This window comes from Chiloscyllium plagiosum, chromosome 32 (assembly GCF_004010195.1).
Source record: "Chiloscyllium plagiosum isolate BGI_BamShark_2017 chromosome 32, ASM401019v2, whole genome shotgun sequence".
Lineage (NCBI taxonomy): Eukaryota > Metazoa > Chordata > Chondrichthyes > Orectolobiformes > Hemiscylliidae > Chiloscyllium > Chiloscyllium plagiosum.
The window spans coordinates 26280203-26305747 of NC_057741.1; the positions used below are offsets into that span (position 1 = coordinate 26280203).

Genomic DNA, 25545 nt, shown 5'->3' on the forward strand with positions numbered 1-25545 from the left:
GATTCACAACACTCTAATTCCTCACATTTCTCTCATAATTAGGGGACACGTTATACAAATTTCATCTTTTCTTTCCATGTTTAATTCTACAAAATAATTTGTAGTGGTTGGCCTGAGAACAGGTCATTGTCTCAATTCTCCCCCATTCCCCGGTCTGCAATTTCTCTTCAGTTGTTGGTAACAGCCTGTCATTTCAAGTTTGATGGGCAACATAACTGGGGAAAAGTATACATCAGATGGTTTTCCCAGTGCTTTCCCTCTGTCAATTAAATACCTACATTGTAATTATTTTTACTCAACCTGTTCATGTTATGAGACACATCTAGAGCAGGTGAGACTTGAACCCAGAAATCGTGACAATACAACTGTACTACACGTTTCTTTGTATCTACATTGTATTAATCTATATCAATGGAAAGGAGCGAGAGAGTTGTTCAGAATTCAGAGTTATGGTCAGTTAAAGTTCATATTATCAGTAACCCAATTGATTGCATCTTGAGAAAAAATTGCACTTAATATCACTTTTGTTATTTCTGAAGGTTGTTCTTGGTGCAACATCTCTTAAAGTTTTTAATTCAATTTTCATTCAGTGTTTTCCTGAATTTGAACAATGTTCATCAAAAATTTATATTCTTGCAAATGTTCTCGTGATAAAATCAGGTTACATACTGTTGAGGAAAAAAAAAGCCTTTTGTTTCTTCCTCAAAACTTAGATTAGATTAGATTAAATTCCCTACAGTGTGGAAACAGGCCCTTCGGCCCAACCAGTCCCCACCGACCCTCCGAAGAATAAACCACCCAGACCCATTTCCCTCTGACTAATGCACCTAACTCTATGCGCATGTTAGGTAAAATAATGCCACATCACTTCAACAAACCTGAGGGTGTTTTCTGAAGCTCTATGGGATTCTCCAGAACTGAGCAAGGAACAAGGGTGAGGTTTATCTTTGACAATTGTGCCAACCAAAGTCCAGTGATGGTGAATTGGCAGCTTGCTTCTTTACCTGATCAATTGAAAGAAAGGAAATCAGACAGAGTGTAGAACAGGCTGCAGATTTGGTATTATCAATCTCACAGAGGATCAGCTTTGGATTTAGGATTTCTGAGCAACAGCTGTAGTGTTCCTGATAGATCCACTGTAATTTTGTCACTCAACTCAATGCTGTCAGCAGTCTCCCAGTGCAAAGAATGCTGAGTCTAACTGACTGGAAATAAGAGGACATGCCCTCACTTCATATATAAAACAGCATGGCTCCAGTCCAAAAATGCAGAAGACAGTTTTAGAGAAATTTTTTACTCCCTCTCATAGTGGGGACTTTATCTTGTTTAAAATATAGAAGCTGCCGTCAAAAAATTAATGGAGAGTGGGATGTGTTAATTATTCATACACTGATATCTCCTAGTATAATCAAAAGACCTTTATATTGTGCACCATATCAAACACTTGGCATTGATTGCAGGATCAGGTAAATGTTTTAAAAGCTGCAGCAGTTTTGCGAGCATGGTTTATGATGTTATCGTCAAAGTGCAAATTACAGGCATCCCATTAATTGTAATTATGACCATCAACAAGATTGATTTTTATTAAGATTTAAGAGGAATTACAGGTGGTCAATTTTAGTTTATTGCTTTTCCTTCTGTCATTCCACAAACCCCCCCATCTGCAGTTGCAGTGGTTTGGTCATATCACAAAGTCGAGAAACCATAAACTCATTCCTTGATTTGAATAAATCAGAAATAACTCCTGAATACACTGGATATTATAAATCAAGTTTCAGAATCTAATTTTCAAGGATAGCCTTCTCCAATTCCGTTCTGAGTCAGTCTCATTTATTTTCACATCTGAATGTTTTAAAAGGTGTTCTTGGGATATGGGTATTGCTATTTGTATTAGAATAATTTCTCTAAGTTAATTGACTGGAGGAGGTAGTGGTAGTGAACTGCCTTCTTGAACTATTGCAGTCTTTGGAGAGTAAGGTCACCCACAACACTGCTGGGAAATGTGTTTGAGGATTTTGATCCAGTTTACTCCGGGTGTACCAATTTGCTACCACAATCCAAAAATGTGCAGATTAGGTGAATTGGTGACGCTAAATTGCCCATAGTGGTCAGAGATCTGTAGATTAGGGTGCATTAGCCTGGGGTAAATGTAGAGTAGTAGGCAACTGGGTTACTCTTCAGAGGGTCGGTGTGGAATTGTTGGGCCGAAGGGCATGTTTCCACACTGTAGGAATTCCATGATTCAATGACCCCGTGACAGTGAAAGAACATAAATATAGTTCCAAGTCAGAATGTTGTTCAACTTGGAGTCAAACTTGAAGGTGGTGTGTTCCTGTGCAACTACTGCCCTTGTCCTTTGGGATAGTAAAAGTTGTGGGTTTGGAAGTTGTTGTTGGAGGAGCCTTGGTGGATTACTATAATGCACCTTGTGGATAGTACACACTGCTGCCACCAGGTGTCAGTGGCGGAGGGAGTGGATGTTTTGATGCCAATCAAGCCAGCTGCATTGTCTTGGGTGGTGCCAAGCTTCTTGAATGTTTTTGGAATTCATCAAGGCAAATGGGGAATATTTCATCACTCTCCTGATTTGTGCCTTGTAGATGGTGGACAGGATTTGGAGAGTCAGGAGGTACATTACTGGCACAATTCCCAACCTCTGGCCTATACATGTTGCCATCGTATTCATATGGCTGGTCCAATTCAATCTCTAGTCAACGGCAACCCCTGGCATGTAGATAGTGAGTGACTCAGCAATGGTAATTCCATGCATGCCAATCACAAGTGGCAAGTGCAATTTATCGTTCCTGCAGAGATCCATATGAGGTCTTGCCTTTTATAATGTGCTTGTTCCCCTCTCTTTTTGAACATGCATTTCAATGGACAATTCCCAAGGAAACTCTGGGAGTGGGTTCAGTGTTATAATATTTTAAAGAGATTCAGTGATGCCTGTCAACACTTACATGCAAAATTAAATGTTGAGTTGATATTCTTGAGCACACTGGTAATCATTGGTGATAAAATCGCTGAATGGTTTTGAAAGATTCCATCCTGTATTCTTGTTTCTCCCAATTTTGCACCCACCTTAACAGCTCTCAAATCATTCCTACCTTTCAGAAAAACACTGTCCGATTGTCTGTTTGGGAGGAGGAGAAGGGAAGGGGGGAAACAAAGATTTATTCAGGAGATCACAGTGAGAATCACGAGCTGAAAACTAGTGAAGAAGTCATCCAGAACAATATTGAGTGGAATTAACCAAAGAAAAAGAAAAGATAGATATAAATTCATTTATTTGCTCTTTTCTGAACCTTGCTTTTATTCCCTGCCTGCATCAGCCACCCAGGGAAGAATACAATGCTTTTCCCTGTCACAATATTGAGAAAAATTGTATCATGAAAGAAAGACCACCAGATGCTTTATTGTCTTATAGGTTTCCAGATAATTACCCAGGAATAAAGCTCCTCCGCATGGTTTCATTGCACTGAATGAACTTGGATATTAGTGGACAGCACTGGGTTTTATGATTCCTGCTTCGCTATGCTGCACTTTTTGCTGACTGCCAGCTAGTTTATCAGTGAGACCTGCTATAAGCTTGCCAAACTGAAATGCAGCAATGCAAAGTTAACTATGTGTGACAGATGTCCATGAAATTGTTTAACATACACAGGACAAAGCTCTCTCATGTCAGTCAAAGGCTTCCTGCGAGGAACTAATCACCACCTCCTTGTGCACCCCCCACCACCCTCCCACAAACCCAACCAACTCTTGTGAGAATAAATGAACGTGCTAATAAGATATTCCAATTGCACTGGTTTAAATAATATTTGGGAAATTATCAGGCCTAATCCAGCTCTTCAGATTTGTGGCTGAGATGAGACATACTAACTGTACTCAGTCGGAACATGACCAAGTGAAAGGCAGTGCCTTTCCCTGCTCTTAGGTCTTGTAAAGAGGAAGCTTTATTGGTCTTGTAAAACTGTTGACTTCTACAGGCTGCATAATGAAGCCTGCTGGCTACCATTAATTCCTGGAGTGTAGTGTGGGTGGCCCGATAAACATTTCGCTGATGTTTCATTCCCACCCCTTTGACTACGACCCTGGTCAGGCAACTTTTATGCCCATGACAGCTTCATGAAGCACAAAACATGGAGCGATACATGGCATGAAATTGGCGACAATGCTTAGCAAAAGGGGGAACAATTCTCAGGCAGGATGTGATCACAATATGCCTGATTTGATCTGGAAACAGATGCAGGCACTAGGTATTGTGCAAGTGACTGAAAAGACATGACCCTCAGAGTACTGGAGACAAGAAGGCACTCCGAAAGCATCGCGGGGGAGGGGAGAAGGGGTGAAACCAATGAATAAATCAGGGGATGAAAAGAAGGGAGGGATATGCTAAAGAGGACTTCACAGAAAAGGCACCTCAAAGCTCAGGCCTGCCTGCTGCTGCAGCTGAACACAGTTCAGACAAAAGGCTGTTAACAGATGGGAGCTTGGCTGAAAGAAACCAAGTGTTCTTCAGTTAAGAATCGCTATTTGTTTAGCCTGCTTCAGCAGGTGTCCTTAGAGGCCCAGTCCAGCAGGTTAAGTGGTTTTGTGGTGGTTTAATAAAGGTCAGTCCATGTTTCAGTTGCTTGTTTTCATTTGTTACTGGTTGATACACAAGTATTTATCTTACAACCTCTCAAGCCAAACTCATTTTTGTTTCACGGTATAATTCTTTCTTTTAAAAACAAACTTATCAATTTACAATTTTTTTAAAAGTCTGAGTCATTTTGCCATTTCGTACATCCCCATGATTTTCCACAGCTTTGCATATGACAATGGATTAATTGGGCATGGCGTTCAATCTTTCCACTTTCCATTTTTTCTAATCTTCCATAGGATAAGAACTGGTTACTCCAAAGTTTATTTCCTATCCTTCATTGCCCTTGAAAGGTGATGGTGAGCCACCTGCTTGAGCTAATCATGTAGTGTAGGTACATATACAATGGTTTTAGAGTGGGTCGTTGCACATTATTAACTCAGTCACTGTAAAGGAGCAGTGATGCATTCAAAATCAGAATGGTGGGTTGCTTGGAGTAGAACTTATAGGTGATGGGTGTTAACTGTATCCACGGCCCTTGACCCAGGTGGAAGAAATTTTCAAAGAAGCATTGACAAGTTGCTGTAGTGTCTCTTGTCTTTGGTGCATACTGCTGCCACTGCGCATCAGTGGTGGAAAGAGTGAATGTTGAAGATGGTGGATGGGTTGCTGATCAAATAGGATGGTTCATTCAAGATGGTAAGGAGCTAATTGTGGGCATGGGGCATCAAGGGTCAGGTAAACAATTATTATCCACCACTAGCTGTCCTGAGAAGGTAGTGGTGATCTGCTTTCTGGAACCACTGCGGTTCTTCATGGATAGCTATACCTACAGTGCTGATGTTTGACTATTTTGAAGCAGTGGCAGTGGATATGGTTCCAAGTCGAGATAGTGTGTGACTTGGAGAGGAAGCTGCAGATGGTGGTGCAGATGGGAGACAGGTGGTGAGCTACTTGTCATAGAATCCCCAGTGTCTGCCCTGCTCTTGTAGCCACAGTATTTAACTTGAATGGAAAGAAAATCAAACCAGGTATGAACTGTTGGTTTCTTCAAACCATCTGGTTCCTGCTGGTCAGAGGAGGTTAAAATTACCCCAAAGGATTTTTGTTTGGAGTAGCTTTGCTCAGGTCTGTGAATCATTTATCCTCTTGGAGGTGTAGTGGACAGCGAAGAAGGTTACCTCAGATTACAACGGGATCTTAATCAGATGGGCCAATGGGCTGAGAAGTGGCAGATGGACTTTATTTCAGATAAATGCGAGGTGCTGCATTTTGGAAAAGCAAATCTTAGCAGGACTTGTACACTTAATGGTAAGGTCCTAGGGAGTGTTGCTGAACAAAGAGACCTTGGAGTACAGGTTCATAGCTCCTTGAAAGTGGAGTCGCAGATAGATAGGACAGTGAAGAAGGCGTTTGGTATACTTTCCTTTATTGGTCAGAGTATTGAGTACAGGAGTTGGGAGGTCATGTTGCGGCTGTACAGGACACTGGTTAGACCACTGTTGGAATATTGTGTGCAATTCTGATCTCCTTCCTATTGGAAAGATGTTGTGAAACTTGAAAGGGTTCAGAAAAGATTTACAAGATGTTGCCAGGGTTGGAGGATTTTAGCTATAGGGAGAGGCTGAACAGGCTGGGCTGTTTTCCCTCGAGCATCGGAGACTGAGGGGTGACCTTATAGAGGTTTACAAAATTATGAGGGGCATGGATAGGATAAATAGACAAAGACTTTTCCCTGGGGTGGGGGAGTCTTGAACAAGAGGGCATAGGTTTAGGGTGAGAGGGGAAAGATATAAAAGAGACCTAAGGGGCAACCTTTTCATGCAGAGGGTGTTACGTGTATGGCATGAGCTGCCAGACGAAATGGTGGAGGCTGGTACAATCGCAACATTTAAAAGACATTTAAATGGGTTTATGAATAGGAAGGGTTTGGAGGGATATGGGCCGGGTGCTGGCTGGTGGGACTTAAATTAGATTGGGTTGGGATATCTGGTCGGGTTGGACCGAAGTGTCTGTTTCCGTGCTGTACATCTCTATGACTCTATGACTCTGATTTGATATATTTATTATAACGGAGAAGAATGAGATCTACAGAAATTCAGTTATGTGCATTTTTATTTGAGGGATGCAGTCAATAGTTAAACCAAAATGTCACTTCTTTTCATAATTAATACCAAATAAAGACTCGTATATTTTGAACCTTGTTATTTGATTATTCACTTTCTTGGTAAAAGCCTTTGGATCTATCTTTTACTTGTGATTCTAAAGTTTTTCACAGTTATTTATTAGATTTAATATTAGATTCCCTACAGTATGGAAACAGGCCCTTCAGCCCAACAAGTCCACACCGACCCCCCGAAGAGTAACCCATCTAGACCCATTCCCCTAACCTATATATCCTCCTGACTAATGCCCCTGATACTATGGGCAATTTAGCATATATTTGTTCATTCGTTGATGTCACAAGCATTTCAATGTGACAAATGTTCACTTGTTGCTGATGGTCATCTGACTGACTTTAATTTACCTCTGATAGTGTCTACTTCAGATTTCTGAGGTGACTTAATTAGAATCTGCAGTTCTTAGCAATAGATGCAAGTACAGCTTTCCTTCACAGATATATTTCTGACAATTTTATAAGTGATGCCTTGGAGTGGAGAAAGACAGGTTTAAATAAAGTTATCTTTGGCAACAGCTGGTTAATAAGCTGAATGCTGGTTCTCTAAATCCTGGTGTATCAGGTATGCCCAGCAGTGCAGCATAAATAGAGTCAAAGATATGAGTGGCTGAGCAGAATGTCTGCTGTAAACATCAGGGTGTCTGGGCTCTATAGGTCTGGTTAGTTTGCTATCAGTCTGATTCCTGATTTTCTATGTTTTCTCTTAACAGACACAGTCATGGACTTTACTATGGATATAAGAATACGGTTCTGATGGACCAAGTGTTGTGAAGATCATAGATCTGGTATAAATATGGCTATGAGAAATCTGATCAAGGATGGCTCTGTCACACTGATGACTGAATTGCAGCAAATGGTATTCACTGGGAGATGTACTGCACTAATGAGTCAGCAAGATAATAAGCACAGAATGAAGGAAACTGAGGGGATGGGAAATCATTTATTTGTAAGAGGAAGACTGCAGATCCATCTATGCGGAAGGGCTGGGGAAATTGAAAGAGGAATGTACATGGTGCAACAGGGAATTACACCTACTGAGACTATGACCACAAACACCTTGAGGTTAAATAGGATGTGTTATTTGCCAGTTGATAGCAGTTTGAGGTGACCACACTTGGTACAACTATAGATAGAACATACCTTTAAAAGCTTGAATGCAGGAGGCAGGAACAACTCAGGACAGTTCATTTTAGATATTTAATGTACTGTTATTACATCACAATAATTGGAGGTAATTGCTTTTTTTATTCATTTGTGGGATCTGGGCATCTCTGGCTGGCCAGCATTTATTGCTCTTGAGAAGGTGGTGATGAGCTGCCTTCTTGAACTGCTGCAGTCCATGTGCTGTAGGTAGACCCACAATGCTATTTGGAAAGGCGTTCCAGTGACATCGAGGGAATGGCGATGTATTTCCAAGTCAGGATGGTGAGTGCCTTGGAGGGGAACTTGCAAGTGGCAGTGTTCCTATATATCAGCTGCTCTTATCCTTCCACATGGAAGGGTTTGGAAAGTGCTGTCTAGGGATCTTTGGTGAATTTCTGCAATGCATCTTGTAGATAGTACACACTGCTGCTACTGAGCATCAGTGTGGAAGGAAGTTGATATTTGTGGATGTGGTATCAATCAAGTGGGCTGTTTTGTCCTGGGTCAATCTTCTTGGCTGTTGTTGGAGCTACATCCATCCGTGCAAGTGGGGATATTCCATCACACTGCTGAATTGTGCCTTCTAGATGATAGACAGACTTTCGGAGTCAGAATGTGAGTTACTGACTACAGAATTCCTAGCTTCTGACCTGTTCTTGTAGCCACTATGTTTATGTGGAAAGTCCAGTTGAGTTTCTGGTCATTGGTAACCTCAAGGATGTTGATAGTGGGGGATTCACTGATGGTAACACCATTGAATGTCAAAGGGAAGTGGTTAGATTATCTTTTACTGGTAATTGCCATAGTCTGGCAATTGTGTGGTGAGAATGTTCCTTACCACTTATCAGCCCAAGCCTGGATAGTGTCCTTGTTGCATCTGAACATAAACTGATTCAGTGTCTGAGGAGTCAAGAATGGTGCTGAACATTGTGCAATTGTCAGTAAACATCTTCCATTTTTGACTTTATGATGGAGGTCATTGATGAAGCAGCTGAAAATGGTTGGGCCTAGGACACTCACTGTGGAACTCTGCAGCGATGTCTTGGAGCTGAGATGACTGACCACCAAAAACCATGACCATCTTCCTATGTGCCAGGTATGACTCCGACCAGCAGAAAGTTTACCTCCTGATACCCATTGACTCCAGTTTTACTAGGGCTCCTTGATGCCACACTCAGTCTATTGCAGTCTTGATGTCAAGGGCTATCACTCTCACCATTCCTCTGGAATTCAGCTCTTTTGTCGGTATTTGAACCAAGGCTGTAATGAGGTCAGAAGCTGAGTGGCCCTGGCAGAACCCAAACTGGGCGTCCCTGAGCAGTTTATTGCCGAGCAGATGTTGCTTGATAGCTCTGCTGGTGGCACCTTTCCATCACTATCAATGGGTTTTAGAAAGTGTTTGGAACGAATAGAATGCAGCAACTTTCAGCATTCCCAATTCAATTCAAATCACCTATTCAATTACTGGAATCCATTTCACTATCCATAAATCTTTGCAAATAAATAAACCTTCTCAAATTTCACTGTTTCAAAACAACATTGCACTAAAGGCATGGAAATGATCAAGGAGATTAGGTTCCCTACAGTGTGGAAACAGGGCCTTTGGCCCAACAAGTCCACACTGACCTTCCAAAGAGCAACCCACCCCCCTCTGACTAATGCACCAAACACTATGGGCAATTTAACATGGCCAATAGGAGGAAACCGGAACAAACATGGGGAGAATGTGCAAACTTCACACAGTCACCCGAGGCTGGAATCGAACCTGGGACCCTGATGCTGTGAGACAGCAGTGCTAACCACTGAGCCACCGTGAGATCTGCACAGAAATATACATTCCAGTTAAATAAATGTCACTGATTAAAAACCAATGCTTCCCATGGTTTATGTATAAGCAGTGAACAATGGCAACACATCTCATGCTGATGAGTTTGTTGAAGGGAAAGTGTTTCTAAGCAAACAGAATGGATATCATTGCAACTCCAACCAGAGGAATTACCCGGTCACCCGGTGCAGCAGAGATGTATACATCACTTTCTGCCCTTAATCTCCTGTTGCTGAGGCTCATTTTCCACTGGGGCCAGATGTTGTTGCTCCTTCTTGGTATCTTGCTTTTCCCTGGAGCAAGGAAATACAGGTGTGAAGGATGCATTGAAACTCAGCCTGTCTTCATTATGATAGAGGAGATGATTTATCAGCATGCCCAAAATTATCAACAGATGTGGCAGAACAGTTACAAAAAAGTTGGCTCCGGTAAGCAAGGGTTTTAGGATAGAGAAAATTTAAGTTAATCCAGAGGGCAGGAGAAATTTTGAATGTTATGGAACACACTTCCAAAAGCTCATTGTTGAAATAAAGACAAGGTCACTTGTCAGCACTGGAAATGTTGAAAAAGATTTATACCAACAAATGAGGTCATTTGACCCATACTGACCAAAAAAAAGAGCTAACTGGTTTAATCCCGTTAACCACCTCTTGGTTTGTGGTTCTGCACATGCATACTTGAGTGTCGTTAAATTACAGTGAGGGCTTCTGACTTTGCCATATTTTCAGACAATGAATTCCAAACCTTCATCACCCACCAAATGAAGAAAAAACTTCTCAACTCCCTTGTAATCCTTCCACCTATTATTTTAAATTGATAACCCAGCTTGTAGATCTCACTGGTAATGGAAATGGATATTTCCTTTGTATTCTATCAAAGTCCCTCGGAAGTTCAGACACACACAGATTCAGCGTACTCTCAACTTCCTCAGCTCCAAGGAAAACAGCACCATAATCCAACCTTTCCTCCTTGGAAAGGTTCTCTATTTCTGAAGACTTATTCATAAAACTCCTCTTTAAACCCCTTCTAGTGCGATCACATTCTTCCTGAAACACACCAACCAGTATTGTATGCCACACTCTCGCTGCAGTCTCACTAATGTTTTACACAATTTCAGCACAATCTTGATTAATCTAGGCTTCAGCCAGGTGAGGTTTCATTTGGTCGTTTCAAAGTCAATGTTTGGTGAAAATTATCTCCTCACAGAAATGCAAATTGATGGAGACACATGTGAATAAGAAGCAATGATTTGCCACCTCTGGGCTAGTCCATGCTAACTCTTGTACCACTCAGTCACTCTTCAATCCCCTAGCAACTGCAATCGTCACTTTAACCTTTTAAATTCAATCTGCCAGGACATTTTCAGCACAAGTCTATCAATGTGACAAAGCTTGTTTCTCCTTATCTGGTACCTCAGAATAAACCCCAAACTTTATACTGAGAACTGAATACTAGCTAGAAATGGTTCTTAAGAAATACATTACGTCCATGAAACATTTGTAATGATCCAAGGATCGTCAAATGAAGTTTGTCGTATTTGAAGCAATGTATTCAAGCATATGATGCATTCTTCCAGGAATGACCATTTGTGTTTTGATATCTGTCATAGTCTGATCATGCCTCATAGCTATTTAACAGATCATCTTTTCTGCAGATTTCATCTAAGGACTCTGGTAGAGGGTCCAAATGTTTATCACTATCTAACTACTATGCACCATCTCAAATAATTTATTGTAGAATTTATGTCTTGCGGAATGAAATAACACCAGGCCACACCTTGCCTCTGTTTTGGTAAGGCTGTAATCTGTGTTCACATCTCGACTTCATTCTTCCTCTGGTTAAATTGTTCACACCTCAAGAACAACAGAGGATAGTCCCCCAAGCAGTTTATGTGTGATTTCCGTCAATCTTCCTCTAGGATTTAAAAACATTTTTTCATGGGATCTTAAAGCAGTTGGCAAGACCAAGTTACCTATCCCTAATTACTTTTGAATTGTTTGGTTTGAGCAGGCCATTACAGAGGGCAGTCAAGTGTCAACTACAATGCCGTTAGTGAGGAAATGCCACTGGGCCAGGATTTTAACCCAGTGACTGTGAAGGAACAGTGATATATTTCAAGTCATGATAGTGAGTGGCTTGGAGGGGAACTTGAAGGCAATGGTGTTCCCATGTATCTGCTGCTCTTGACCTTCTAGATGGATTCTTTTGGGTCTGGAGTCACAAGTAGGCCAGACCAAGTAAGCACAGTACATTTTTCTCCCTAAATGATATTAGTGAACCTGATGTTTCTTCACCCCTAGACAATTGATGCTTGTTCTCATGGTCACTTTTACGAAGAGTGGCTTTTAATTCCAGATTTATCAATTGGACTTTTAAATTCCACCATCCACTTGCCTTGATATGTGCAGCTCCAATAACACTCAAGAAGCTTGACACCATCCAGGACAGAGCAGCACACTTGATTGGCACCGCATCCACTCCCTCCACCACTGACGTTCAGTACCTGCAGTATGTACTATCTACAAGATGCACTGCCGAAATTCATCAAAGATCCGCAGCTAGCACCTTCCAAACCCATAACATTTTCTTTTAGAAGGACAAGAGCAGCAGATACATGGGAACACCACTGCCTTCAAGTTCCCCTCCAAGCCACTCACCATCATGACTTGGAAATATATCGCCGTTCTCTCACTGTCACAGGGTCAAAATCCTGGCCCAATAGCATTTCCTCCCTAATGGCATTGTGGGTCAATCCACAACAGGTGGACTGTAGCAGTTCAAGAAGGCGGCTCACCACCACCTTCTCAAGGGCAACTAGGGACAGGCAATAAATGCTGGCCAGTCAATGACACCCATATCGCGCAAATAAATGTTAAAACTGCTGGGATATGGACGCATCCCTCAAGAGCATTGGTTCAGACCTCTGGATTACTAATCCACTGATATTATTAACTTGCCACTATCTCTCCCATTTGTAACTTTTGCGACTGATGTTTTTCTTAGATTGTATTCTTCAACATTAGGCAACCGTTTTCAACTACTGTTTATTGGCATTTCTTTACAAAATAACAAAAAAAAGTCAAATTTTAGTCTGTGTCTGTTTTAAGGAATTCAAGCAAATCCCCGGTTAATGCCAAAGGCCTGCATACAATTAAACACAATTAATATACAATCAACTGTTAGGTTATTTCAAGATATACTGCACCTCAGACATATGGCTTTACAAATCTGAAAATGCCTGATATCAGACATGAAGCAGACTCAGCATTCTTTGAGTATTCTGAAGGAGAGTCATACCAAATTCGAAATGTTAACTCTGCTTCTCTCTCCACAGCTGATGCCAGACTTACTGAGTTTCTCCAGCATTTTCTGTATTTGTTTCAGACTTCCAGCACCTGCAGTATTATTCATTTATTTGCCTGTTTAATGAATAGCTACAGTGCAGAAATGAATAGCACAAGTCTGGATTTATTAATTTAGGCATTGAACGATCTCAATAAAGCCCATTTTACAAACACTCTCTCCGGATCTGAAAATTGATATGTCAGAACATTTTTTCACCTCATCAGCAAAAGCTATAGGATCCCCACTGTACTCTGGCTGTAGTTCTGAACGAAGACTTGACAATATCAGTGTTTGTTTAATGGTTTCATACTATAATACATCAGTTAGGTTTACCTTTGCATCCTTTTACATGATTCCCAGCAAGTTCAGTCTCAGGTCAGCACTGAGTTACCTTGTCTAAAGTTAACCCAGAAGGGTCTCTGTAAATAATTTCAGTGCAATGAAAACGAGGGAGATCTACTATGTTTGCAATCTGCACAGGCAGTGAATGTAAAACTGATTTCCCCTTGGAAATTCAAGGTTCAGTCTCTGCTCCATGCTGGGTTTGTTGATCTTAACCAGTTCACTGGGAGATGCTAGCTGCAGGGGAAATACCAAGACAAGTTTCTATTTCCAGCTAATTGTGAAGAAGCCATATTTTCAGCAGTTGAATTCTTTCAGCATGAATCTATAAAACTTTATGTTAGAGAATCCATGCCGACAGGGAAAAACCCTAATATCAATCACGAAAAGAAGACAATTCTATTCTAACCAGAGGAAAATAAGTTTGCAGAAGCTTTGCACAATTGGACTGTGTCATGATCCCATCTGGACAAGTCAGATTCCAAAATGAAACAAAAACAGACATTGGCGGAGGAGCTCAGAAGTTCTGGCAGCATTTGTGGAGAGAAAGGACAGCAAATGTTTCAGACCCACTGAACTTTCATCAGAACTACTAGCTGCTAGGAAAAGATGGTACTTAAGCTGAAGGCAAGGAGTGGGAGAGTTGGTGAAGGAGTGAGAAGATAGGTGGAGGCAGAGCCTAGAGGGTGAAAAAGACAGTTGGCAAACCAAGAGATGGATAACAGCATACCAGGGAAAAAGAAAAGCTGGTAATGCAGAACATAACTGGGCAAAAATGGGTTGAAAGCGACCCAGATGATGTCAAGTGGGGGAGGGTAAAGGACAGAGAAAGTGTTCAGGTCCTAAAACTATCAAACTGGGTCCTAATGGCTGCAAGGTCCCCATGTGGAAAATGAGATGCCATGTTCTTCCAGCTTATGTTGAGCTTCGCTGGAGCACTACAACAGGCCTGACACAGAACTGTCGATCAGGGAACACAGTTGGATGATGAAGTGGCAGGCAACTAGAAGCTCAGGGTCACTTTTGTCAACACAATGTAGGTGCTCTGCAAAATGGAACCTTGCTTGATAGGCTATAGGTTTTACCTTTTATCATTGGTTACCATTGTGGTCATTCACTGGACATTATTACAGAATACTGTAAATGTACTTTAACAAAATATAGCTTATTACTCAAAAAGTTTACAAATATGAATGAAACACTTTGAAAACATCTTATTTTAAACAGGATAAAGAAAAACGTTCCTCTTTTCCCAAGCAATATCCTTTACAGACACTCTATCTCACTGAATTACCACTCTTATCTTAGCAAATTTTAAAATTTCTATTCATCTGAAAAGGCTATAAGTGTTTCCTTTTGGACTTTCTGCACATTCACCATATATGGTTGATTTCATCATCATCTCTCCCCAAAGTACATAGTCTGGCAAACTCAGTTTCTTCTGAACTTTAAGAAGAACACTGTCTACTTGAACAGCTAAAACAGTTGAAGAACTTCTTTCCAGCTCAGAGACAATGTTTCAACAAACTGGACTGACCTTCTGGTGGTTAGAATCTTTTCTTCTCAACTGAACCTGGTTGTGGCTCTCATTATCTTTTCTTCTGGTCATAATTACTAGCTAAGTGAAAAATTCAGCAACCAAAGTCAAAAATAGCTTGCTAGTCATGTAGCATGAGTCAAATGCTTTCTTGGAAAAGTTATCTTTATTTCACTATTCAAAAATGACCATCTGACCTCTTCTAAAAAAGTCACTTTCACAAAACTAAAAATAACTATCCATTTATCTTTACTCTAGAATCCAAATTCCCAAATGATAATAATAATATATTTCTAAATCTTTATCACAGTGCACATACAAATGAGTGAAGATGCCATGAGGTAAATAATAAAAACCATAGTAATGTGTCTAGACAGAGGAGGCATTAAACAAAAATTGAGCAGTTGACAAATAACATCTAATGCAGATGTTTTAATAAACAGATACTGGATGATCATTCTTGTGCGATGTATCCTGTGCAGCATTGTTGCAGAGAGGCACATACGCTATACAGGCATATATAATAGGCATATGCATTTACATATGTGCACAGACCAATACCACAAGTAAACTGGGAATACTGCGATTTATAGTTAACAGTGTTAAAGTCTGTCAGGAGAATGGTAGCTGCCTCAAGGAGCAATCTCTGGGCGGAGCTTAAAAGAACAGAGAAAATGAAAGCAGCTGAATAATAATTCCTGGCTTCTTCAATGTGTTTACCAGACTTGGAATACAATCATAGTTCTGTCAAGCTTCAGCTGGCCTCCAGCAAAAATTTGTGTGATTTTGTGTGTTTCATTGAAATGTATAAACATACCTCAATTCAATAAAATTGCAATCTGTCTCACTTTTTTCCTCATAATATCTCACGGTTGGCAATGGACTGACCTTGGCAAATATGCTATCAAGGGGGTTCAGGTGCTGTCATCAACTGCAGGAGTAAAACCTGGGATTGTTTTATCAAATTATCAGAATCTCAAGAATGTGTCAGAGCTTCAGAACACACTAAACAATCAAATATCACCCTATCTGTAGAGTAGCACTGGGGGAGGTCAGTGAGGAGAATTTTTACCAGAGGGCTCAAATGGAGAATGGATGTGATGCCTGCAGTAAACAAACAGCAACAACAAGCAGTTTTTAAAATAAAAGTTATGAAAAACCTTACACCAGGACTAACAAGAGGAATAAGGTGTGGCTAATATAAGTGGTTCTCAGGTAGAGCTTAAAGGAGAAAAAGGAAGTGAAGACAATTAAGAATGAAATTCCAGAGCATGTGGGCTGGGTGGCTGAAGGCACATTTGCAATGATGGGGCAAACAAAATTTGAAGAACTCCGCAGGAGGGCACAGTAGGACTAAGGAGAAGTCTGCAGGGTGTTTGTTGGGCTAAAGGAAAGATACAGAGATAGGCATGAACACAGCCATTTAAGCATAAGGATGAGAATGTTACATCAGAAGCATTGGGAGGCTGGGAATAAAGTCAAGATTAGAGTGGTGCTTGAAAAGCACAGCAGGTCAGGCAGCATCCGAGGAGCAGGAAAATCGATGTTTTGGAAAAAAGCCCTTTATCAGCCCTTCCTGATGAAGGGCTTTTGCCCAGAACGTCGACTCTCCTGCTCCTCGGATGCTGCCTGACCTGCTTTGCTTTTCCAGCACCACTCTAATCTTGACTCTAATCTCCAGCATCTACAGTACCCACTTCTGCCTAGGCTGGGAATAAATCCATGTCAAGGAAGTGTGGGGAGATGGGAAAGTGGGATTTGATTTGGAATGGGATATTTGCAGCGGAGGTTTGGATCATGTGAAGTTTACAAAGTATGAAGAATGGAGCCAAGTCAGGAGAACAAATAGAATAATAAGGAAACATTTCAGTCTTCCTCTCCTGAGTCATAATTGAGGAGAACACATCACCAGGTCTTTATTAAACCCTCTCAATTTTAATTCTCTTAGTTTGAGTCCCTCTTATCAACAATAAGCAATGGGGATACATTTAACATTACCTGTCAGTGTTCTTCAGATTCCACACTGCCAAATTCACTTCCACGCAAGAAAATAGTCAGGACTTCACAAGTAAAGCAGGAGCGAAGATCCGTAAGGAACACACGAATGGTTGATTACAGTTTGGAACACTGGAAATGTGCAAGGTCCTTTTTTTAAAGATAATGAGGGATGCCAGGAGTGATGATTTTTATGAAGTACATTTGACATGTTTACTGTCGAGTAATCATCTAAAATAAAAAGCAAAGTACTGTGAATGCTGGAAGTCTGGAAAGCAAACGGAAAATGCTGGTGAATCTCAGCAGATCTGTCAGAGACAAAAAAAGGTTAACATTTCAAGTCAACAATGATTCTTTGACAGAATTACTATTGAAGCATATTTAACTGGAAACTCTATTTTTCTCTCCACAGATGCTGCCAGATCTACCAAGTATTTGCAGCAATTTCTGTTTTTATTCCAATGGGAGACAGCTTTTGTCCTGAATAATTTGGAGATGCTGGTATTGGACTGGGGTGTACAAAGTTAAAAATCACACAACACCAGGTTATAGTCCAGCAGGTTTAATTGGAAGCACTAGCTTTCTGAGCATTGCTCCTTCATCACTAGCACTCTGAAAGCTAGTGTTTCCAACTAAACCTGTTGGACTATAACCTGGTGTTGTGTGATCTTTAACTTTGTCCTGAATAAGACAGTCATTGGAAAATATGTAATTTTCTAAGTTTGCAGAGTTCAAATGCAATATTGATGCATAAAGTTTATATAGAATACAAGTATTTGATTGAACAAATAAAAGCATTTGAAATACACACTGTAGCCTGCAGGTTCTGTTTCCAGCTTTATCTGATGCTACTATTTTACAGAAGTGTGAACTGACATTTTAAGTTGTCCTCTACTTACTGTTCCTGAAATTAGTTAGAAGGGAACAAAATGATTGTCATGTATTTTGTGCTTGTTGATTAATGGTTGTATTATGCTCATGAGTGTGAGTTTGAACATCAATGTACTGCTGGAGTGTAGAGGTGCTGAAGACTTGTCACTGTATTCTAGGAAGCAAGACATTTAATTAATTGCAAGCCCCCCTCCCTACCTATTATTGATTGAATGACCATCAACGTAATTTTAATAAAAATGACAATGTATCACTTTGGAAAGCTACATCAATCTATTCCATCAAATGATCAATTTGAAAATGAGTAATATTCCCCATACAGTGAAATCAAGATAGCCTTGTGTAAAAATAGACATTAAGTAAAAGACTGGAATTTTCCAGCTGTTGGCAGTGGACATGGGTGATTTTCCCCAGTTCCCCGGGGCGAATTGGATTGGTATTGTCTGAAAGGTCATGGCAAGAAACATCTAGTGACATTTCCAATCACACCCCTTCATTCTAACCAACACTCTTCTGAAAGGACCCAAACAGAAGATCGAAAGACTTGTGTTTCTCTAGTGCCTTTCACAACCACAAGACGTTCTAAAGTGTGATCTTACATGATGGTCAGGATTCTTCATAAACATGAGATGTGAGCATGAGAACAGTAGCAATTGAGAGGAGTGTGTACATCTGGCTAGAGGAATCATTCCAAGTTCCACACACCAAGAGCTAAGTAACTTGCTTTTTGTTGCAGGATATATGCAGGGTTCATTTCCCTGAGTGCTCCTGACATTTCACACCCACCCCATTTCCAATAATCTACCAGATAAGGACCATGTTGCAGACTGGTCTTGCCCTCATCTTTCCTTCCTTCTTCTCTGTCTCTCTTCCCTCCACATTCCACTCCATCCCCCTACACCCAAGCCTAAAGTGCAGATTGGCTCTCTGAATCTGCAGAGTTGGAGTATGGGGATGGCACCAGAAACTCTTGGGAGGGCATTTGGTGACATGATAGAATGGGGTAAATGGGGATGGAGGGGGTGAGGTGGCATGACACGGAGGCTCCTGCCATAGTGCTAAGTTTACCAGCTGCAATTATCCCGATCCAAAAGAAGCAGTGTCCAGGAATCACATATCCCACATCAGAACAAAAGACAGCTATATGTACGACTGACCAGATTAAACCATATCAGCACCCAGGTGGACTGCTTCAGGAGTAGGAACAGGAGTAGACCATTCAGCCCCTCAAGTCTGCTACATTATTTGAATAGGTAATAGCTAATTTGTTGTAGTTGTACAGAACAATGGTCAGGCCAATTCGAGTCATAGAGTCATAGAGATGTACAGCATGGAATCAGACCCTTTGGTCCAACTTGTCCATGCCGACTAGATATCCCAATCTAACCTAGTCCCATTTGCCAGCACTTGGCCCATATCCCTCTAAACCCTTCCTATTAATACATCCACCAAGATGACTTTTAAATAATGTAATTGTACCAGACTCCACTACTTCCTCTGGCAGCTCATTCCATTTAAGCACCACTCTCTGCGTGAAAAAGTTGCCCCTTAGGTCTCTTTTATATCTTTCCCCTCTCACCCAAAACCTATGGCCTCTAGTTTAGACTCCCCAACCCCAGGGGAAAGACTCTGTCTATTTATCCTATCCATGCCCCTCATGAATTTATAAACCTCTATAAGGTCACCCCTCAGCCTTTCACGCTCCAGAGAAAACAGCCCCAACCTATTCAGCCTCTCCTTACAGCTCAAATCCTCCAACCCTGGCCTTTTGGAATATTGCGTGCAATCGGAAAGATGCTATGAAATTAGAAAGGGTTCAAACATGATTTACAATGATTGCCAGGGTTGGAGAATTTGAGCAATAGGGAGAGGTTGAATAGGCTGGGGCTGTTTTCCCTAGAGCGTCAGAGGCTGAGGGGTGACCTTATAGAGGTTTACAAAATAATGAGGGGCATGGATAGGATAAATAGACAAAGTCTTTTCCCTAGGGTGGGGGAGTCCAGAACTAGAGGGCATAGGTTTCGGGTGAGAGGGGAAAGATATAAAAGAGACCTAAGGGGCAATTTTTTCACGCACAGGGTGGCATGTGTATGGACTGAGCTGCCTGAGGAAGTGGTGGAGGCTGATACAATTGCAACATTTAAAAGGCATCTGGGTGGGTATATGGATAGGAAGAGTTTAGAGGAATATGGGCCAGGTGCTGGCAGTTGGGACTAGATTGTGTTCGGATATCTGGTCAGCATGGACAAGTTGGACTGAAGGATCTGTTTCCATGCTATTCATCTCTATGACTCTATATCACAAATCCTGTCTGTTCGCTTTAGTTACATAACTCATTGTGCTCTTGTCTAAGAAAATAATTGGGTGACAAAATTGTTTGGTTTTTATATTTATATATAAGTTCAGACTGTCTGAATTGCCTCTACCTGGTCCAGCAGTGGGATCATTTCACAGAGATGAGGGAAACATTTTTGTTAGCCACTGTTCCTTATAGCTCAGATCAGTTGGTGTACATCTAACTCCTTTACACGAAAGATATCTATAACGACGCATGATTCATCAATAATGATAGTTACTGTTTACTACTCAGATTGATCCTATACCAATAACTTATTCTTATGTTTTAACCCCGCCAACCAATAAAATTCAATTTTGTAGACAGGCTCATTTGTACTTATGCATCCTTTAAGGATTACTGAGCTCCGAATAATCATTATAGTTGGTCACAGGTCATGTTAAATTGATACAAAATAGCATAAGGGATTGGAAGATGGAAGCTGTTAAGTAAAGAATGGATTTCTCCTGGAACAAACAAAGTAGCTCTTTAATATTTCTGATATTGAAAACAAATAAGCATTCATTCAAAAAGATCACGTACTCACAGTCGAAGACGTCACCCTGTAATCTATTTCCATAGATCTGATTAATAGATCAGCTTTACATATCAAGCACTGTAGTTGTCACTGACACTAAATGTAAAATCTTTATTCCAACCAATGTCTAAATCATTGTTCCCCGTGCTGCGGATCATGTGGCACAGATTATTAATAGCTCTGGTCTCTACACCACTTGACACAGCGCTCCAGCTGTCAGTCTGCTCCCTGCCTCATATGATTCTTGTGCTGGTGAAGTGCCAGACCCGAGCCTATCCCATCAGTCACTGTCAGCCACCAGCCAGTGATGAATAGCCTGGGCCTTCGCTGTGGCAAGGCCCAGGCTCGCATTCACACATGCCTGATTCTTACCACCTTTCACATGCCAGCTGAGGCCTTGGTGGTCGAAAACGCCACAGTGACTCAGGAAACAAAACAAACTCAAGTTAAAAATAATGTGTCACACCTCCCTTTTAGCGCAGCCCCCTTCAGGTAACTATATGCATTTAATTTGGTTAAAAGGGGCTAATGGATCCCTTGGCGACAAGCTCTCGCTATTAAGCAGCCATTAATTTCTGAATCCGTGAAATCTAGTTAAAAGAGCGAATGCTTTCTTTCAAAATCCTTAATCTTGTTTGCAGACCTCCCCCTCCCCAGTTGCTGCTGTTGCTTGTCTGGTTGGCTGACAACTCTCTGAAACATGTATCCGGGGCTTTGTTTCAGAACACGTTTACTCCTCTAAATCAATACAATTTGCTGCCTTCTGTTACATGAAGTTGCCTTGGTTAAAGATCATCAAGAGACTCTGTGAAACACTGTGGGCCTGACTGTCCAGCCAGAAAATACAGCTGAGTCACTCAGGCCCACCATATCTCGATCACTGTCAATAAGGGACAGGGAAGCAGTTTACATCATTTCATTTACTATTTCAACGATTGCATAGCTCATTGCCTTCCCATTGTTTTGCTGATGGATTTCATTAACTTCCAATTAATCATTTTGGGTAACATTTAATGTTCAGGGTACATTGAAGAAATGACACAGACCCAGGCGTTTGTGCTAAAGCCTTCTGCAATCAAGAGGTCAAAGGGTTTGGCAGGATCGTAGTTCTGCAGCTGGACACTGGCTTAAACCTGACATGAAATCAGAAAGGCTTGCTTTCTGATTTGTGAATGGGATGGAAGTGTCGTGTGAGAGGGAAATGTTTCTGGGAACAACCCTCAATGACCCCTCCTCCACCCCCACCGTCTCATACCCTTATACAAAAAAATCACGAGTGGAAATCATCAGGTTCAAAATGGGGATTGCCTTTCATTGGCTGCTTGAGAATATGAGAAATAGGAGTGGGAGTAGACCATTCAGCCCCTCGAGCCTGTTCCACTATTCAATAAAATTTTGTGTGATCTTTTGCCCCAAACCCAGTTTCCCAACTGCACCTCATATCCCTTGATTCTCTGAGACCCAAAATCCATCAATCCCAGCTTTACAATTTTAGGTCAGAGAAGCATCCATGACCTCTCAGTGATAACGTTCCTCATTATATGAATCCTAAAATCATCAACTCTTTATCTTGAAGAAAAAGTCTAAATTTTCCATTCAGGAAGCAGCCTCAGTGTTTGCCTTGTCAAGCCCCTTCAGAATCTTGCTTGTACCTACCATCTTAGATCTGGGTGTCCAAATGGATCACTAATGATTGCTAACCTGTATTGTCCAAAGATGCAATCCAGTTGGTGCAATGATGGAACTGCACTAGATATTAGGGACCAGAATATCAATATTGTTGGAGGAATTTTGCCCAGCACTTTCCAACCCTAGGACCAACTTGGAGGAATATTACAGACCAGCATAACTCTATGGCTGGTGATTTATTTGTTGGGTGCTCTGTAGGACTGAAATTGTGCTGGATGACTGTTCTCGGCTCCTTTGATGATGCAAATCTTCACCAGAATTGTCTGAAAAGCAAATAATCATTTGGAGGCTGAATGAGTAAATGCAGCAAATTATTTGCTATGTTCACAGAGGACACAGTTATCCCAGACTCGACCTGTGGACAATCTGACTTGAGCAGATTTCAACCTTCCTACAATCGCCTGTGTGTCTGATCCAGGAAGGAGACTTACATGAGAACAGGAAGGGCTTTTCTAACGCACCTCTTGATTCAACCAAGATATATGTGGATTGGAGGCTGACAGATGGACAAAGTGAGGACTGCTGATGCGGGAGATCAGAGTCAAGAGTACAGTGCTGGAAAAGCACAGTAGGTCAGGCAGTTACATAGGGAGCTGACTTTGCTGTGATTTTCCCTGAGACCATTGACAGTCTCGATCAAAACACATCTATGAAAATGCCCACTTAAGCACTGTACAAAAGATTGCTGGTTGAAACTCTATAATCCCAGAAGCTGGATGTGTTGACACATGATGCAGTCCATGTCGACCACGATAGATTATTTTTTAAGCAGAACATTTATGTCATTGAGACATGATGCAGTCTATGTTTACCATAATACATTACCTTCTAAGCAGAACATTTATGACCTTGATTATAGTGACCTATTAACATTTAATATTGTGTTACCAAGTCAAAAGAGCAATGACCTTTACACAAATGATGTTGTGCATGTAGAGTACAAAAAGGCCAAATAAGCTGCAGGATTGTGTTTCATGTGAGGTGAATGCCATTAAATAAAATATAATTATTCTAGTAAGAAATAATGTATTTCAAGATGCCTTGTTTTATACTTTGGCCAATTCATGTTCTTTTACAGAGAGTCTGGTGTTTCTAATACGGTTTAATCAAATTAGAGCACAGGTATCACACAGACTATCCATCATCTTTATTTAGTGGCTCGTAAAAAATCTCGCAGAACATTAAACTGAATTTTTCAGGAAATTAATATGGGACTATTTAACAGGCTACACAATAAAAGAAAAGAGTGATTTGGGAATGTGATTTTCAACCCTGTTATTTTAAAGCAATGTGCAAGTCATGATGAAATTTGGCCTTCATTTCTATGTCTCTCATCAGCGGGAGAGGAGTTATCCTAATGTTTTTCGTGTTTAGCCTTATCCTTGTCATCCTTTCTTATATTTTCTTTATAATTCCTTTTTTAAACAGGATGAGTGATGTTGACTGATGCTTGGAGTGGAATCGCACTATTTTGCACATCGGACCCTACATAGGAAGGTTATTTGATCAGAAGAGGTGTAAATTTCAAGCTGTCCTTATACTCAATTACATCCATGCTTGTGTATCATACTTTTAGGAGTAATGCATAGTGAATAAGTGGAGGAACATTGCATGTTTTTCACCCTTTGCACTTTAAGTTGAAGGCACTGAGGTGAGTTGTCCTGTTCCTGCTGGCAATCTATTCGACTCAGCAACACATTACAACTGTGTGAACCACCAGATCGTTGCAGATTAGTTCTTGTGTGGAATACCACTGTTAATGAGTGGTTGGACAATGTGGTTGAGATTTTAAACAAAAAATAGTGCCAGTCATGATCCTTGCTTTGAACTCCAAGGAGAAGACATGGTGAGGGTATAATGACTCAACGCTTCCTTTATACTGAGTTGGGAGAGATTATTGAGATTGGACCTAGGATGACAGAAAACAGAAAGTGACAGCCTTGCTTGCAAGCATCATGGATCCTATCTACATTAAGTTAATGTTTTGTGGCAAATTTGAAGAAAACTAGTTGATCAATTTGCCATCCACTTTTAATGATTGAACAGTTTAAAAAATGCAGCTGGCTCATTTAATCACAATGCAGTCAGGGTGAGGAAGAATTTGTTGAATGGTCTCAAACAACATCTTGCATTTCCAAGGGAAGGAAAATGCAAGCTAACAGATTCTGCTTATTGGCTAGACATTACTTTGCATATCCCATTGTCCACATGTGATTTTCCACACCTCCCTCTTCTCTTATATGATGCTCCTTAAAGCCTGCCCTAACATGCTGTGTGGCATTGGTGTGTAATGTTGTCTGATAATGCTTCTGTGAAGTGGCTTGGAATGGATATAAACATCAGTGGAATACAGGCCTGAGATGGAAATATGAATGAAGCAGAAAGGAGAGGTAGAATGTGAAGTGCTGTGGAACTGCAAGTTGTTGTTAATGTTATGGCAAGATTGGGAAAAGAATGTTACAGGGCCAAAAAATATTGAGAGAGTGAGATCTTCTGTAGAGGGAAAGATGCATCACGGGGTCACCAATTTTCCCCATGTTAAATTGCAGAGGCACATATGGGAAAGGGAAAGCAATATTGAGGGGAGGGGAAGAGAGAGGAAGGCAGTGGCCTGAGGGCAGAGAACTCATTATGACTGTGAAAAATACTAAAATGTTTTAATTTTAGGGCCTTATCAATTCTTCCATGGTCCATTTAAGGACCACTGTGCTCAAAGGAGGACTGGATATACCAGTCCTAACATAATATGGCACCTGCAGGTCGTTCTGTCAATGCAAATTCACTGTAATATGATTGACAAATTTGTACAGCGTGAAATTTTAAAATGTGTGTTGGCTGTAATGTGATTACAGCGCCAACACTTTAAGCGCTGTTTTTACAGAGTTGCACAAGAACGTAACCTTGGTGTTATAGAAGAACTGACTATATTGCATAGCTCACATAGGTTTGGAAATCTGGGTCTGCAATGGACACAGGTACCTCAGTTCAAGATTAAAATGAGATCTGCACTCCCCACAGCAGGCTGCCATCTCCACCTCAAATGAACATTCACAACCAAGTGTTGGCCCAATCTGCAATGCGGATGGTGCATAGGTCCATGCCTTATTCAATTGGTTATCAGTGTGCCTGCCTCAATCCACA

At 40.9% G+C, this 25545-nt stretch overlaps 1 long non-coding RNA gene across 3 annotated transcripts in view; it reads right to left on the reverse strand.

Moving 5' to 3' along the window:
- LOC122539442 overlaps positions 1 to 20845 on the reverse strand; it is a 59442-nt gene extending 38597 nt beyond the window's left edge. For 2 of the 3 annotated variants that reach the window (XR_006309080.1, XR_006309082.1), the window contains exons 1-3: positions 20721 to 20845; positions 16955 to 17182; positions 879 to 1004 (exon numbers count right to left, since the gene is read on the reverse strand). This is a non-coding gene — a long non-coding RNA (uncharacterized LOC122539442). The remainder of the gene's footprint in view (positions 1 to 878; positions 1005 to 16954; positions 17183 to 20720) is intronic. The other variant, XR_006309081.1, reaches the window with a different exon arrangement.
- Between the last annotated feature and the right edge of the window lie 4700 nt (positions 20846 to 25545).